Source organism: Jaculus jaculus, chromosome 1 (genome assembly GCF_020740685.1).
Source record: "Jaculus jaculus isolate mJacJac1 chromosome 1, mJacJac1.mat.Y.cur, whole genome shotgun sequence".
Taxonomy (NCBI): Eukaryota; Metazoa; Chordata; class Mammalia; order Rodentia; family Dipodidae; genus Jaculus; species Jaculus jaculus.
Genome location: NC_059102.1, coordinates 215,859,282 through 215,875,721, shown reverse-complemented (window position 1 = coordinate 215,875,721; position 16,440 = coordinate 215,859,282).

The window sequence follows — 16,440 nt, the reverse complement described above, 5'->3', positions numbered from 1 at the left end:
CTTGAGGTCTTCATGAAAACCATGGTCCATCTTCCCAAGGCTCTTTCAGCCTATCAGGGCATCATGCCATGCCTCATGCCGCATCTCAGCAGCAGCTCCTGGGACCATGTGCAATTCACTACCACTCCTCACATTTTTCATGCTTCTGAAACCAATACCAGGTGTGCAGGAAACAGCCATATTCTTAATTGACAGAAAAAAATAAATCATAACCTTGAAAAGCAGGTTCCTTCTCCAGTCAACTCTTTCATTTCTATGATAGTCTTTCCTCAGATATCCTTTCCATGGTAAAGCAATTGGACCATCTTCCTTTGAGATTTCTAATGTGTTTGACAATAGCCAGATTCAGTAACCTAAAACCAGTCTCAGTGCCTGTAATTTTAACTTGCTTGTGGTTTTCCAGCTTAAAATCTTAAATCTCTCAGTCCAATATCTTTAGCCAAGCATATCAGTCCATTACATATTTGACCTTGATCAAACTCTCTGGTCCTGGGCAGCAGGACAGAGCCAGCACTTATGCCAGTAGCCCAGTTCCAGCAATGTCCTCTGCAGTCTTTCCTTTCCCTTAGAAAGCTCATAAGCCAAGCCTCGAATTTCAATGCTGTCTGCACTTAGCATTCTCAGACTCTCATCAGAATAGTCCATAAAACTTGGCTTACCACTCCAGAAGACATCTTCATTTGCAAACACCAAGTCCATGCCTATTCCTCCAAAACAAAGGTTCCAAAAGATCAACATCCACATCGTCAGGTTCATCTCACCCCACTCCCGGTACGAAGTTCTGTAGCAGACAGCTTCAAGTTCACTGAGATGAACTTCCAGACCAGGCACAGTTATAAAGGAAGGGATATTTATTGATGCTTACAGATCCGGGGGAAGTTCCATAAATGGCGGAAGAAGCTGGCCTGCCTTCAGAGGCCCAAGCAGACAGAGAGAAAAGCACAAGCCTCATAATCTGACTTTTCTTTCCAAAATTCAATGTTGACATTTTTCATCTCAAAAGCCCATGTGAACATTGGATGTTCCCATTGCTGTTCTAGGAACTGCTCTGTTGTGACCTCCTGCAGTGTTGAGAGTCTTCCATTGTTTGCTTTTGTTGCTGTGACCCACCTTCTTGTTGCTGTCTTCCAGGAAGTGAATGTCTGTTTAACTCAGGTCTGAACACTACAGTCTGGACTGTGGTATACCCTGAAGAAATCAACCTGTCATTTGGATCAATAGCCTACTCTGACATCCTGGCTTCCTCTTCCTCTTCCTCACTTCCTCACAGTCAAGGCACTGTGGCTCCAGCATTTGTAGTAACCATGAGATTTAATAGAGTAAAAGTCACCTCATCCCACTGAGTTGCAGTGAATATCATTAATATGGCTATAGCCCTTAGTCCATCTCTTTGAACTTAAATTATATAATCTTAATTTATTTACTAGATTTTAATCTCAAAGTGGCTAGATAATTTCTTGTATCTAATATCATCTATAGTGTTTCCAATTAAGCAAATAGTATTCCGATATTTCTGAAGGACTCAGGAACCAGATGGATGCCACCTTCTTTGAACATCTTTACAATCATTCTTTTGAAATCTTTCTCAGGCATTTTCTCTAACTCATTCTCACTGGAGGTCATTTCTGATGCATGAATACTTTTAGGTGGATTTATATTGTCTTGGTTTTTAGTGTTTCTTGTGTTATAATGTGTATATTTTTGCATCTTGGATTAAGTTAATGCTTGGATTTTCTAGCTAGCTGGGTATTCTTAGCTGTATCAATTGATGTGATGTTATATATCTTCAGGGTAGGAGCTTGAGGTGTTAGATGTGGCCCCTAAGACTCTCAGAGTATCTACAAAGGTGTTCCTAGGGGTTGAGTTTGCCTTCTATGGGAGTATTCAGGTAAGCTGAGTGGAATAAAATACAGGTAGATTCTAAAATTTAACTAAACTCTGTACATATTCAATCAAAAGCAGCACTGAGTATTTATGTAACAGTAGGTATTATAACAACCAGATACTCTATCAACAAAGAGGTTAAGATTTCTGGTGTGTTGAGGGATCCAAGTCAGCTTGTGACCAAGTGAGACCCTTCCCTGGTGCAATCCCAGTTACCTTGGATGATTTTGGTCTCAGTCAAGTTGCTGGCTGTGTCATTGGATTGCTGTTCTGATTTCTGGAGCTGGGCACTGGCTTTTCCTGTGGGGCAAACTGAGCCTGGCCACTGTGGCCCTGTATATTGGCACCTCTGCTGCTGGAACAGCTACTGCTGCTGCTGCTGAAACTTCTGCTGCTGGATCTGTCGCTGCTGCTGCTAAAACTGCCACTGTTGTGTCTGTTGCCACTGCTGCTGAAGCTGCTGCTGATGGATCCACCACTGTGCTGCTGTAGCTGCCACTGCTGGATTTGCTGCTGCTGCCTCTGAAGCTGCTGGTGCTGGTGCCGCCGCCGCTGCCGCTGAAGCTGCTGCTACTGTATCTGCCGCTGCTGGGGCCGCTGTTGCCAGTGCTGGAGCTGCTCATGTTGCTGAAGGACTCTGCTCCTGCTTGCGCCCCACTGTCGGCTCAAGTTGGCGTGGCTGGGTCCCAGGACTTCTGCTTTGTTCACTGGAGCTGGGCACAGGCAGTGGGAGAGGGGAGGGAGCTGAGGCTGCTCTGGTTCTCTTGCTGTTCCACGTGTTCTTCTACTTGTGATCTGCTCCTCCATTGTTCACTGCCGCTTTCCCTTCATGTTTCTTGAGTTGCAGGGAGCTCCAGTGTGAGTGGAATCCCCCCTCACCTGGCTTTTCCTGCAGCTGGAGCCAAGCCTGGCAGCTTTTTGGTGCGCTGCTGCCACCACTGTGGTCTGCTGGGGCCACTTTTGCCGGCCTGTGTGGGCTCTGGATGCTCTTGATCTCTTCTACTTCTCCACTGCCGTTTCAATTTCCTATACACCTCACTTTTTATTAAAAGTGTGTATTTTGCTGAGTTTTTTGGTCTTTTCTCCCCCTTGGCTGCTTTGGTGTGGTACCTACGCCGCCATCTTAACTGGAAGTCCGAGAGTGGGTTCATATTTGGATGTGGTTCCGACTTGTTTCCCAGCTCCAGCTATGGGTTCCATTACACTGAGCAGATCAGTTTCCCAAATCAAGAGCAGTTGGTTTCCCACCATGGCTATGTGCCACTATTGCACTTGTATGAGTATCACGTCAGGTTGTTTGCTGCTAAGTAGGTTAGACCGTGTGTTGCTTGGGCAGATATTGGTCTTTATCCCCCAATCACTCATGTAGCACCTTCCAGCATTAGATGCGCTGTCTGGGGACTCACTTCCAGCCATGTCACTCCATGATACATACCAACAGTGTATGGTGTCTTTAGCAGTAGGGTCTTACCAGTAACCTATGGTGGGTCCTCAAGAACTCTGACATAAATGTGTCTTCTTGTGGAAGACCTTGTACATCTCTGTGGTCAAAAGCTCACTGTGGATGATACCCACCTGCTGGTACCGGGAGTTTAGGTCAGCACCCAAGAAGAGAAGGAAGAACAGGATAAGTGATATAAAAGACAGAGATATGAGAGAGAAGAGGGAGAGAGAGAGAGAGAGAGAGAAGCAGAAATTGGAGAAGATAATGGACAGTTTTCATCATACCTTTTCCAGGGCCTTGCGAATCTGGTGTTTCCTCTAAGGGCCTGGTGGAGCCAGGACAGAAATTTGGTCTGCCTTTTAGAATGTAGAGTTTTATGGTACCATTGCCTTTTGGGTCCAGTTTTGTGTCCCCCACCTCCTTCCTTACCCTTCACTCTCTCCCCACCCTCTGGTCCTCAAGATGCTTGGTAGGTATGTTGGCAACTTGGGTAGATTCAGGTTAGGAGCTGTAGATGAGTGAGACTATGCAGTGGTTATCTTTCTGTGATGGGGTGAGTTCAGTGAGAATAAGCTGTTCCAGTTTTGACCATATTTCTTCAATTTAATTGTGCTGTTTTTCCTTACTGCTGTGTAGAATTCCATTGTGTAGATATACCACATCTTAGTTATCCGTTTGTCTAATAATGGACATCTGGGTTGATTCCAGCTCTTGGCTATTAGGAATTTAGTAGCTATAAAGATAGTTGAGCAAATCTATCTGAGCTGTGGCATGGAGCTTTTAGGGTAAGTGCCCAGTAAGGGAATAACTGGGTCTGTTGGTTATGCTTTAGTGAGTTCTTTTTAGGAGCCTCCATATTGCTTTCCAAAGTGGTTGTACCATCTTACATTCCCACGGACAGTAGATCAAGGTTCCTATTTCTCTACATCCTTGCCAGCATTTGTTTGCATTTGATTTTTTTTTTATGTTTGCTATCCTTATGGGGGCAAGATGGAATCTCATAATAGTTTTAATTTGCATTTCCCTCATGATTAGGCATGATGAACATTTCCTTAGGTGTGTGTTTACCTTTTGTATTTCTTCCTCTGTGAACTGCCTGTCAATTTCCTTGCCCCATTTTGTGAACGGGTTGTTTGAATTTTTTTTGTTTAGGTTTTTGAGTTCTTTGTAAATTCTAGAAATCAGACCTCTGTCAGTTGGATATTCAGCAAATATTTTCTCCCATTCTGTGGGTAATCTATTGGCTCTGCTTATTGTATGTTTGCCTGTGAAGAAACTTTTCAGCTTCATAAGATCCCATTGGTTGAATGATTGCTTAAGATCCTGTGCTACTGGGATTTTGTTCAGGAAGTCTTTTCCCATTCCTAAATCTTGGAATGTTCCTCATAACTTTTCTTCGAGTAGTCGTCAAGTTTCTGGTGTTATATTGAAGTCATTGATCCATTTCGACTTGATTGTTGTGCATAGTGAGATGTGTGGATCAAATTTCAATTTCTTGCAAATGGTTATCCAGTTTGTCCAGCACAAATTGTTGAAGATGGTGTCTTTTTTTTCCAGCCTATATTATTAGAGCCTTTGTCAAAAATCAAGTAGCTATAGTTACTTGGTCCAAGCCTGGGTCCTCAATTCTATTCCATTGCTCTATACTCCTGTTTTTATGCCAGTACCATGCTGTTGTAGTATAGCTTTAAATCAGGTATGGTGATGCCACCAGAGGTGTTCCTTTTTCTGAGGATATGCTTGGATATCCGAGGCCTTTTGCTTTTCCATATGAATTTTGAGATCAATTTTTCCATCTCTGTGAAGAACAATGTTGGGCTTTTGATGGGAATTGCATTAAATCTGTATATTGACTTTGGTAGGATTGCCATTTTTCACAATGTTAATTCTGCCTATCCAGGAGCATGGGAGTTCTTTCCATTTTCTCAAGTCTTCCTCAATTTATTTTTTGAGCATTTTTATTGTATAGATCTTTCACTTCCTTGGTTCATGTTATTCCAAGGTATTTTATTGTTTTTGTTGCTATTGAAAATGAGAGAATGTCACTTATTTTTTTCTCTGTATCTTTTTCATTTGCATATAGAAAGGCTACTGATTTTTGTGCATTGATTTTATATCCTGCTACTTTGCTGAAGGAGTTTTATCACCTTTAAGGATTTTGGAATGGAGGCTCTTGGGTCTCTTACCTATAGAATCATGTCATCTGCAAATATTGCTAACTTGACTTCTTCCTTTCCAAATTGTATCCCCTTTATTTCTTTCTCCTGTCTTATTACTTGAACTAGAGCTTCCAGTACTATATTAAAGAGCAGAGGTGAGAATGTACATCCCAGTCTTGTTCCTAATCTCAATGGGAATTCCTCAGTCTCTCTCCATTAAGTATTATTGGCCTTTAGGAACTTTGTATATTGCCTTATTGTGTTAAGATATAAACCAACCATGCCGAATCTTTCCAATGTTTTGATCATGAAGTGAGTTTGTGTTTTGTCAAAGGCCTTTTCTGCATCTATGGAAATGATCATGTGGTTTTTGTGTTTAACCTTGTTTATGTGGCTTATTACATTGACAGATTTCTGTATGTTGAACTACCCCTGTGCTCCTGGGATGAAGCCCACTTGATCAAGGTGGATAATGGATTTGATGTGTTGTTGAATTTGGTTTGTGAGGATTTTGTTCAGGATCTTTGCTTCTAAATTTTTTTTTTGTGGCATTTCTGCCTGGTTTTGGTATTAGGGTGATACTAGCTTCCTAGAAGTAGTTGGGGAGCTTTCCCTGATCTCCAGTTGTGTGGCACAGTTTGAGTAAGATTGGTTTCATTTCTTCTATGAAGGTTTGGTAGAATTCAGCTGAAAAGACATCTGGTCTTGGACTCTTGTTTTTTGGGAGGTTTTTAATCACCTTTTCAATTTTGATTGGTGTGATAGGTTTGCTTAGGAGATTAATGTACTCTGACTTTAGCATTGGTAGATGGTATGTGGGAATTTATCCATTCCTCTATATTTTCCAATTTTGTAGAATACAGGTTTTTGAAGTAAGACCTGATAACTCTCCCAGTTTCACATATGTCTGTTGTGATCTGTCTGTTTTCATTTCTAATTTTGTTAATTTTAAGCACCTCTTTTTTTTTTGCTTGATTAAATTGGCCAGGGGTGTGTCAATCCTATTTATTTTTTAAGAGAACCAACTTTTTGTTTCGTCAAGTTTCTTAATTGTTTTCTGAGTTTCCAATTCATTAATTTCTGCTCTGATCTTAATTATCTCTTTCTATCTGAAACATTTTGGGTTGGATTTTTCTTGCTTTCCCAGTGCCTTTAGGTAGATGGCTAGGTTATTGATTTGGGATTTCTTTGTCTTTCCTATGAAGGCATTTAGTGCTATGAATTTTCCCCTGAGGACTGCCTTTATTCTATCCTATAGGTTTTGGTATGGTGTGTTCTCATTGTCATTCATTTCTATAAATTTCTCTATTTCAGTTTTTATTTCATCCACTACCCATTTGTTGTTTAAAAGTGTGCTGTTCGGTTTCCAGGAGCCGATGGGATTTTTGGTGCATGTTTTGTTGTTAGTTTGTAGCAATATAGCATAGTGATCTGATGTCATGCAGGGGATTATGTCTGTTTTCCTAAATATATGGAGGCAGGCTTTTTGACCCAGTATATGGCCTATTTTAGAGAAGATTACATGTGCTGTTGAGAAGAATTCGTAGTCTGTGGGTTTGGGTGGAATGTTCTATAGATATCATTGAGATCATGTTCTGTGGTTTTGTTGAGCTCTCACACTTCCCTGTTGAGTTTTTGTTTGGATGATCTATCTATTGCTGAGAATGGTGTATTGAAGTCCCCAACTATGATGGTGTTGGTGGTTATTTCTTTTTTATTGTCGAGTAGGTTTTGTTTTATGAATTGTGGTGTGCCTGTGTTTGGTGCATAAAGATTTATGACTGTGATACCCTCTTGCTGGATTGTTCCCTTAATCAAGTAGGAAGTGGCCTTGCCTTTTTTGATTATTTTAGATTTGAAGTCTATTTTATCTGATATTAGTATAGCTATGCCTGCTTGTTTCTTATTCCCATTTCCTTGGAATATTGTTTTCCATCCTTTCACTCTGAGGAGGTGTTTGTCTTTAGTGGTGAGGTGGGTTTCTTGAAGACAACATATCCACCCTGTTATCTTGTGTCTCTTGATGGGTGAATTAAGGCCATTGATATTTAGAGTAATGACTGTGAGTTTTGATTTGATCCCTGCCATATTATGTTGGTTTATGTGGTTTGGTGTTTTCATGGTCTTTGAAGTTTTTTGTGCCTTCTCTGAGTTAGGTTATTGTGATCTGCTTCTTGTAGGCATTTGAGGTTGATTATTTGATTCTTTTGTGTGGAGAATTTCCCAAAATGCTCTGTAGGTTTGGTTTTGTGTTCATGGTGTTGTAAAGTTGACTTTTGTCATTTAAGGTTTTTCATTCACCATCTATTATGAAGGATATTTTTGCTGGGTAGAGTAGTTTGGGTTGGATACCATAGGTTCATAGAGTTTGTAGTGTTCCAATCCAGGCCCTTCTCGATTTCAGGGTTTCCATTGAGAAGTCTAAAGTGATTCTGATGTGTTATTTCTCTCTAGCTGCTTTTAGGACTTTCTCTTTGATGTCAATGTTTAGAGTCTTAATGACAGTATGTCTTGGAGAACTTCTCTTTTGGTCCAATCTGTTTGGAGTTCTGTTAGCTTCTTATATCTTGATGGGCCTTTCTTTTGAGAGAGTGGGAAAGTTTTTTTTTGATTATTTTGTTGAATACTTTCTCCATGCCTTTGGTCTGAGTTTCTTCCCCTTCTGGTATTCCCATGATCTGACTGTTTGGACGTTTAAGGGTATCCCATGTTTCCCTCATGTTCTGTTCACAGAAATTTTTGAACTTAATGAAACTTTTGCACTCTTGAACTGTTTCTTCCATCTTGTCTTCCAGATCTGAGTTTCTATCCTCTACATAGCTGACTATTCTTGAGAGCCTCTAAGGAGTTTTGGGTTTGTTCAATTAGGTTTGCATTTTCCACTACTTTTCTATGTATGGTTTCCATCCCCCTGTCCATTTCCTTTTTCACATCATTTTCTGATTTTCTTGATGCTTCTTGGAATTCCTCCTTGCATTTCTTTATGTCTTCATTTAGCATAGCTAGCTGGTTTTTTAGGTCCTCTCTCTCTCTTTTTTTTTTTTTTTTGCTTTCCTTTGTATCCATTAGCTGTGTTTGGTCCCTTCTATTTTCTTATCTATTAGGTCTAGTCTAGTGATGGCAGCATCCACACAATTATCAGTGCTTTGCTGCTTCTGTGCAAGTTCTACCAATAGCTTGGTCAGGGTTGCATTGTTCATAACTTCATTTTGGGCTCTGGTCCTATTGTTTCTTCTATGTTTTTATTAGAGGCCTCCATGGTAGGAGTGGGAGATCTTATTGGATTTATTTGCATTTGATTTTTTAATGTTATTTCTTTTGCCTTCTGGTCTTCCCATCACAGTGTGGGAGCAGGGAGAATGGGACTGCAGTGATGATGGGCAGCAGAAGTGGTGCAGCTTCCTGGAGGGCGGAGAGGGGTGCTGGGGCTGAGCTTGTGGGTGGGTGGTCTGGATATAGCCTCCAGGGTCAAGATTAGCTTGGGGGCTGTGCAGGGCAGGGTGGAGCAGGGGGGGTCTGAATTCACAGGTGTGGGGGCTGAGCAAAGCAGGTCGGAAGTTCAGTGGGGTGGGGGGGTGGAGCAGAGTGGAGGGGGTCAGTATTTGTGTGGGGGTTGGGTAGAGTAGTCTGATCTTAAGTTACTGGTATGGGGGCAGGGCCAAGCAGAGCTGGTGGTGGAAGGAAGATGGGGGGGATGGGCCAAGCAGGGTGGATCCCAGTTGCGGGGGTGGGGCAGAGTGGAGGGAACAATTCCAAAGTCATGCCTTGTGGAGGTGGAGTGCAGGGGCATGTTGGGAAGGGACAGAGTGGAGAGGGTCAAGATTTGCCTGCTGGCGGAGGGGTGGAGCATAGCAAGTCTGAATTAGCAGGGGTCAGGGAGCAAAGGGCAGGGGTTAGGGGTCAGGGGCCCAGCAGAGTGGAACAGAGCAGTTCTGAAGTCGGTGCTCCAGGGCAGAGCAGTGCAGAGTGTCAAAATTGGCATGGGGTTGGGTCCCAGCAGGTTGGATCTGAAGTCGTCAGGTTGGGGGCAGGGCCAAGGGGGGTTGCAAGGTGGAGAAGGACCAGAGTGGGGGGGGATGTTGAGGGAGGCCTGAACATGCGGGGGTGGGTGGAATCTGTCATGGCGCAGTGGATGTGTGGGTTTTGCTTGTGCCTGGGCTGGCAGGTGGTACTACTGGCCTTGGTCTCTTTGCCTGCACTTACTCTGAGAATAGCCTGAGGCTGGGACTCTGGTCAGTACTGCCTCTTGGGGTGATTGTGGCTTACCCAAGAGCATGGGAATCAGCCAATTCCCTTTTTTGCCCCTCTGTACCCTCCCACTGGCAATCTATTAGAGATTGCTCTCCCCTAAAAGTCCCAGTGACCTGTTGATTCCTTACCTCTTCTTCCCAGGAGTTGGGGCATGGTTAGGCGAAAGCCATCTTGGCTGGAACTTGTCTGTGTTTTTAGATGCATGTTTCTATGCAGAATATAATCTGTAGGACAGTTATGAAATATTGAAGTGTAACCTTGCATTAGAAAGATTTTGCTTCTTATGGTGTGAAACTATAGGTTTGGAGGGAAGGAAAAGAGATAGAGCTTGAAGTGGAAGAAAGTACACAGCAAATTCTTGTTTCTTCTCATAGACATTTGAACGTTAGTTTGAGTTATCCAGCTGCCATAACCTCTGAAAGATTTCTTAACATTGAAGTTAAATATTACATACATGTACATTTCATGCATATACTGTGTGATAGGGAGACATGTGTTTCAACTCACATGGTATCACATCCATTTAGAACTGGGGCTAGCCACAAGAGTATTTGATAGTGGGAGTGCTGGAATGAACTGAGAGGTGGTGGAAATGCCTCTTTTGTTCACCATCTTGTCACTAGAGCCAGGTGAGTTTTGTCTTTGGTGTCCCCTCACATAGCTTTCCAAAACTGTCTTTCCTACAGCATCCCACCTCACTCCTATCCTTGAGTTCACAAGTTTTCTAATCTCCTTTCCCTGCCCTATCTCTTTAAAATATCTGTTCTTAAAAGGTATGGTTTAGAAGGCAGGTGTAGTGGTGCACACCTTTAATCCCAGCACTTGGGAGGCTGAGGTAGTAGGATCACTGTGAATTCAAGACCACCCCAAGACTATTTTTAAAAAGGGAATATATGGTTTAAATATATTACTATAGCTTACAATAAGAGAGTTCTATCAATAGTACTCAATAGGGAAAGGAGTTGATCTATTTGTCAAGGTAAATTTGAAATATTTATGAAAACATATTGTGTAAGTTATTTTTCTATCAAAGATGACTTCTTGGTGCTATTCCCACTATGAGTCTAGGCTTCTCAGAGATTGAAATCCTCCTTTAGAGAGGTGAAAGAACCTGTCTTCTCTGGGGGAGTTCCCCAATCCAGAGAACTATGTTTAGCAGATGCATATATGGCTTTCCAAAGGATAAAGACAATACAGATAATTTTTACCATTGTAAAATTTCTTTCTAGAGTTTTGTACTTTACAGTTAGTTCCTATGCAATGAATATTTTAAAACCATACTACTATGTGTATAATGACATTCAAAGGTGACCTTGATCTTCAAAGTAGCTTTACCAGGTAACTGATTCGAATTTGTGCTTTGATAAATAATACTGAGATTTAAAAATATGTGTGTTCTCTTGAGAAAATAGGTTGATATTACATATTTTATTAAAATCCATGTAATTGCCCATTTTATGCCTTTTGTCAGCTACAGTTCACTATTGTATCATTTTAAAGGAATGCATACTTCATAGGATCCTAAAGGGAGTAAGAAGTCATGTGACAGTTGGCATACTTTGTCTAGAGTTTACATGGTTCTATCAGTGTACAGGAAAAATAAGTGCCAAAACAAGTAATAGGACTAGTCAAACATGTAAATAGGGCTGGAGGGGGCTGGAGAGATGTCTTAGTGGTTAAGCACTTGCCTGTGAAGCCTAAGGACCCCGGTTCGAGGCTCGGTTCCCCAGGTCCCACGTTAGCCAGATGCACAAGGGGGCGCACGTGTCTGGAGTTCATTTGCAGAGGCTGGAAGCCCTGGCGCACCCATTCTCTCTCTCCCTCTATCTGTCTTTCTCTCTATGTCTGTCGCTCTCAAATAAATAAATAAATAAAATAAAAAAATAAATAGGGCTGGAGGGAAGGCTTAACCATTAAGGCATTTTCCTGTAAAGCCAAAGGACCCTAGGTTGATTCCCCAAGACCCACGTTAACCAGATGCACAAGGGGGTGCACGCGTCTGCAATTTGTTTTCAATGACTGGAGGCCCTGGTGTGTCTATTCTTCCCCTTTTCTCTGCCAAATAAATAAATAAATGAAATATTAAAAAAAATGTAGATAAAGATTTTTTGAAGGGTCATGCTATGATGCTCATTGTTTTCCTAATAACTGATTTTTCCTTTAGTTTGAAAAAATACAATTACAACATTAGGCAGTTTGGTGGCTTTAATATAAATGACTCCATAGCCTTAGGTATTTTTTTTTTCCCTTGGTTTTTCAAGGTAGGGTCTTACTCTAACCCAGGCTGACCTGGAATTCACTATATAGTCTCAGGGTAGCCTCGAACTCACAGCAGTCTTCCTACCTCTGCCTCCCAAGTGCTGGGATTAAGGGCGTGTACCACCACACCTAGCTTTTTTTCTTTTTTAAAAAATTTTATTTATTTATGAGAAAGAGAGAGGGAGGGAGAGAATGGACATGCTAAGGCCTCCAGCCACTGCAAATGAACTCCAGAAGCATGCACCACCTTGTGCATCTTGCTTATGTGGGTATTAGGGAATTGAGCCTGGGTCCTTAGGTTTCACAAGCAAGTGCCTTAACCTCTAAGCCATCTCCCTAGCCCAGGCTTTTAAAATTTTTTTTCTTTTATTCAAGGTAGGGTCTTATTCTAGCCCAAGCTGACTTGGAATTCCCTATGTAGTCTCAAGCTGGCCTTGAACTCAAAGCCCCAAAAATGCTGGAATTAAAGGTGTGTGTCACCATACTAGGCTGCCTTAGGTATTTTTAAGCTTTCTACTTAGTCTCCAATAGGTGGAGCCTTGCTGGAGGAAGTTTGTCAAATCCAAAGATGTAGTTTAGTCCATCCCTAATGTATGTTCAGATTCTCCTCTGATGCTGCTGACCATTCTCTTTGTCTCTCTGCTATGGATGTATGATAAAATGAGCCAGCATCTTCCACCATGATGAAACTTCCCATAGAATCTGTAAGCCTGAAATAAACCTTTTCCTGCCATAAGCTGCATTTGGTTGGGTGTTTGGCTCAGCAATGAGCACATAATACAACAGAAAATTGACCAAGAAGTGGGGTTGTTACTGTGATGATCTGATCATGTGATGTTTGGTCTTTTGTGGGAAGATGGAAGGATTTGATAATTTGTATCAGTCTTGCAGTGTTGTAAGCATAGCTTGATAGACTATTCTGCACAGAGTTTGAAAATACTAAATTCAGAAAGAAGTGTGTTCTGTGAAGGGTTGACCTATGAAATTACAAAGGAAAAGAAAAGAACTTTGTTAGAACTGGAATGCTGGTGGAAAGGCTAATCTCTGTGCTTGCAAATAAATAAAATATTTTTTTAAAGTAATGGACGGCTGTACTTGCCAGAAGGTATAGGACAGAAATATTAAAAAATTACAGAAAGAAATTCAAGCAAATTTGAAGTTACAGGCAGTTACTGGTTTTATGTTTAAGCTACAGTTGTTAAGGAGATTATACCATTAAAGGTGGGCCAACTCTTTTGTACTAGGGCAATGATAAAGATGTCCTGAGGGTAAAAAATGAGGTTTAAGCTAGTAATACAAATTCTTTTGAAAGGAGGAAGCTTGTTGAAAGAGTATCCTGTGCTTCAAGGTCAAACTTCATTTTACTCTGGATTTACAAATTTGTCTGTGCTGCATACCTGGTTCTGGTTTTACAAGTGTGAAAAATGCAGGGAAGCAGGTCATGAAGTACACATGGTTCCAGGAGCTGCCAAGATGTGTAACAATGTTAAACCAGGTTGAAACCCTTGTATAGAGACGGAGTAATGCCATTATATGGAGCTATAAAGATGGACCATAGGTTGCAATGGAGATTGAAGGAGTTTAGAGATGCTAAGACTGTGGGGCAGCTGCTGAGGAAAACCTAAGGCTTGGGCTTGGGATGGAGGTTTTTTTTTTTTGTTGTTTTTGTTTTTGTTTTTGTTTTTGTTTTCTGAGGTAGGGTCTCACGCTAGCTCAGGCTGACCTGGAATTTGCTATTTAGACTCAGGGTGGCCTTGAACTCTCAGCAATCCTCCTATCTCTGCCTCCTGAGTGCTGGGATTAAAGGAATGTGCCACCACGCCCAGTGGGATGGAGTTTTCCTTGGGATGTGAGCAGCAAAACTGGAGGGGCAGAATTGGAAACCCATAGATTTCATCACTGGTTACAGCTACTGGACTTGAAACTGCAGATGTTTAATTTTCGCCTGCTGGTTATTTATCGTGCATTGATCCAGTCTCTCTTTGTTTTAGCCTATTCTTGCAATGGGAATGTTTACTTTGTGCAAATATGTGTCAGAAGTATGTAACTTGTGTTTTGATTTTATAGGGCTCACAGTTAAGAGACTGTCTTGAATCTCAGATGAAAGTTTGTGCTTTTGAACAGTGTTAAAATTAGTAAAGACTATGGGGGCTTTTGAAGTTGGACTGAGTGCATTTTGCAATATGAGAATGTCATGAGTCTTATGTGGGGGTAGGGGAAGAATGTTGTGGTTTGAATGTAAATGGGTCCAGGGCCTCAGGAATTTTTGATTAATCTTCCTACTTAGTCTCCAGCAGGTGGAGCCTTGCTGGAGTAGGTGTGTCACAGGGGGTGGATCTTGAATCCATCTCTAAGGTATGTTTAGAGTCAGCTCTGCAAGATGGTGCTGTCTATTCCCTTTGTCTGTCTACTATGGATGTATGATGAAGTGAGCCAGCTTCCTTCACTGTGATTAAGCTTCCCCTGGAATGTATAAGCCTGAAATTAAATCCTTTGCTCCCATAAGCTGCTTCTGGTCATATATTTGTCTTCGTGAGGAGAAGATAACTGCAAGATTAGTTTTCTGAGAAACAACTCTATTGTTCAAACTTGGACAGGAAATCAGACTCAGACATGAAGAGGTAAGAGGCAGTGGATGCTGAAGTCCTCTCTCTCTCTCTCTCTCTCTCTTTTTTTTTTTTTTTTTTTGGTTTTTTGAGGTAGGGTCTCACTGTAGCCCAGGCTGACTTGGAATTCACTATGGAGTCTCAGTGTGGCCTCGAACTCAAGGCAATCCTCCTACCTCTGCCTCCCGAGTGCTGGGATTAAAGGCGTGCGCCACCATGTGAAGTCCTATCTCTTTTTAAAATATTATTTATTTATTTATTTGACAGGGAGAAAGGGGGCGGAGAGAGAGAGAGAGAGAGAGGGAGAGAAAATGGCTGCACCAAGGCCTCCAGCCACTGCAAACAAACTCCAGACGTGTGTGCCACCTTGTGCATCTGTCTAACGTGGGTCCTGGAAAATTGAACCTGGGTCCTTTGGCTTTGCAGGCAAATGCCCTAACTGCTAAGCCATCCCTCCAGCCCTGAAGTCCTTTATAACTTGAGCCATTTGTTTCTATCTGTCATTAGTGAATAAGAGAAGCCAGTCATTATCTGTGCTATAAATCATCCACCCACACTTGTTTAAGCTCAAAATTAAAACAAAGCTTGTGAATGTTACCTGGAAGAAAGATCTAAGAGAAACTCAGGAACCAGACATTCCACAAGCAGCTGGAAAGTTCACCCATACTTTAGCATATTTCTGGAAACATTACAGAGGTTGCTGCTTCTACAGAGACTTCTTGGTCCTTTTGTATATAAATATTATAGTCCATAAAAGCTATGTATATGCATAGCACATGCTAGCTATACATATTGGAACAAATTACTCTACTTTTCAAGAATTTTCAAGAATTTTATGTGTGTTATTTATTTAAAAGAATTATGAATTATTAAAAACATTTCCCAAACCATAATGTACATATATACTTTAAAAACATATCTCACTATTATATATCCAATAATTTGCTATAAATAAATTATGTTAATTTTTTTAATTTGAATTTTTGATTGTAACTAAATTTTTTAGTGATATTTAGGTTGGAATAACAAAAATGGGGCTGGAGAGATGGCTCAATGGTTAAAAACACTTGCTTGCAAAAGCCTGGTGGCCTGGGTTTGATTCCTTCGTACCCACAAGGAGCCAGATGTACAAAGTGGCACATGTACCAGGAGTTTGTTTTCAGTGGCAGAAGGCCATGGCATACCTATATTGTTTCTCTCTCCTTCCCTCCTTCTCTCTGCTTCTTTGTGTCAAATAATTTTCAAAACTATCAAAAATAAATTAGTAGCCAATTATGTAGTACTTACTATGCATCAGGTACCATTCCATGTGTATTTCATTTTAATATAATTATCAATCTTCCAATTTTCATGTAACAAATGAAGAAATGGAGGCAAAGAAAGATTGAGTCTCTTGTTCATGGTAGCAAATCCAACAGTGGAATAGCCAGGTATTCTGGCTGCTTGGAATTGAACAATATTTTGTTTCTAGGTTACTTCTTCAGTTTCCTCACAGAAATAATGATGATTCCTAAATGTCTCCAAGTGGTATTATTCATTGTACAGGCTTTATCAAAAATAGAGAGCAGGGAAAAGTATGATTTGCTTACTTGTAGGAAGTCAAATATAGAACACAAACTAATTAACAACAACAAAAAGTCTGGGAAGCTATGTTTTCAGTTTAGTGTGCCCCATACCTTATCAAAGGCAGTGATTAGAAATCTATTGGAGACTGGTAGAAATAGAAAATCATATATTATCCCATTAAAAACCCTCAATAAAAATTTGGAATCATTACACTTTAGGAAGATACTTAAAATGCCATCTTGTATAATTTTTTTTGTGTGTGTGTTGCTTA